This window comes from Phytophthora infestans, genomic scaffold (assembly GCF_000142945.1).
Source record: "Phytophthora infestans T30-4 supercont1.22 genomic scaffold, whole genome shotgun sequence".
Classification (NCBI taxonomy): domain Eukaryota; phylum Oomycota; class Peronosporomycetes; order Peronosporales; family Peronosporaceae; genus Phytophthora; species Phytophthora infestans.
Genome location: NW_003303737.1, coordinates 1,488,870 through 1,490,538, shown reverse-complemented (window position 1 = coordinate 1,490,538; position 1,669 = coordinate 1,488,870).

The following is a 1,669-nucleotide window of genomic DNA, read 5'->3' as shown; positions in this document are numbered from 1 at the left end:
AGAACCAGCGGAAGAAAGCAAAGGTTGCAGCTGAGAAGAATCAGCACACGGCTTGTGCTAACCGCAATGGAGATGGTCATTGGTATGGGGAATGCACTGCGCAGACTGGTATGCAACTAAGACCTGATCTGGTCAAGAGACTGAAGAACAAGTTAAAGTACAAGAAGTCTCCGGCTTCCCTTATCAGCTCGGTGAGACGCGTTGAAGTTGCCCAGTCTGACAGTGAGCAACGAGCCCTGTTTTCGGGTCTCTCACATTGTGTGACGACAAGACTGGCGAATAACGATGGTAACATTGGTGGTGCGGCGTCGGCGGCACACGTGTCTCCATTGTATTCCGCGACAACACCTGCGAGCAGTGAGGCTGGAGATAAGAATCTGGCTGGAGAGGTGAATACGTCGGCAGTCGGACTCGAGTCAATGCGTACACATGCAGCACGCCCGAACGTGCCAACTACACCGCAACAACTGCGACTGAGAGTTCCTGTTAACCATATGCAAGGCGGGAGAACAAGAGCAAAAAAGACGGACAAGTACATACAGGACACCAAGAGGTGCAACTTGCTGTGCCAGCGGCAATGAAAAGCCAGTGGGAGAGTGGCCAGTTGATTGGGTCCACCTCCTGCCTTGGGAACTGCACTGTACTACCTGGGTCAAGGACTGATACTGAGCTTCCAAGGAACTAGATCTGAGCTATGGTACAACAAAGGTGGACTACTAGTGGGGTCCACCTGTGCCGGGGGATGATCATTGTGGACCTAAAGTTGGGCAACGTGGACGGCAAGGACCGGAACAAGATTACGGTCATGGATATCAGTCCAACATGAGTCCTTATGAGCTAGGACGCAGTGGATTTGGACAAGGACGAGCTGATCTACTACCACTACGAGGATGGAGCCGCTCACCTCCCCAGAACCTTCAACGAGGGAGATCACCGCAACGTGGATGGAGTCGCTCACCGCCCCGGAGCCTGCAACAAGGAAGACCACCGCAGCCTGGAAGAGTCGTTCGCTGAGAGGAAGATCACTCAGCGTGGATGTCCACCTTTGCGTTGACGTTCACTACCGCGTGGTCGCAACTGGTCTGCTCGTCGTGATCCACAAGTAAACAACCAGCCGCCAAGTCACTATGGACCCCAGTCGCAAGAGCGGTGGCATAGTGGACCATCACCTGCGCGTGGATCACTACTGAATGATCGCTTTCGTCGAGACGACTACCAACGTCGGAGCTTGTCGCCAAGTTGTCGCGGAAACTCGCCTCGTTGCTGCGAAAATTGTGGGAATGATGGTGCCGGTGGAATTCGGCAGGTGAATGCTGTTGGTCGAACCAAGGTTAGCAGTCTGATGGCTCAGATTGGGTGAAGTGGATTTTGGACTCTGGCTCTCAGGCGAATGTCTGTGGAGACTTGTCTCTATTTACTACCATTCCAGAAGATCGCACGAGTCGGCTTGACTTTGCCAAAGGAACATCTGAGCATTCAACTATGTGTGGATCTGTTTTGCTACGCATTGTAAACCTGGGGAACAAGATGATCGCCTCCTCGAGGACGTGGTCTACACTCCTAATTGCAAAGGTGGACATTATCAGCCTCGGTCACCTGCAGACGGCTGGGAAGTACAAGTTGCTGTGTTCGGATGATCTGCAGTCAGTTTGACTTTCAAAGCCAGGTA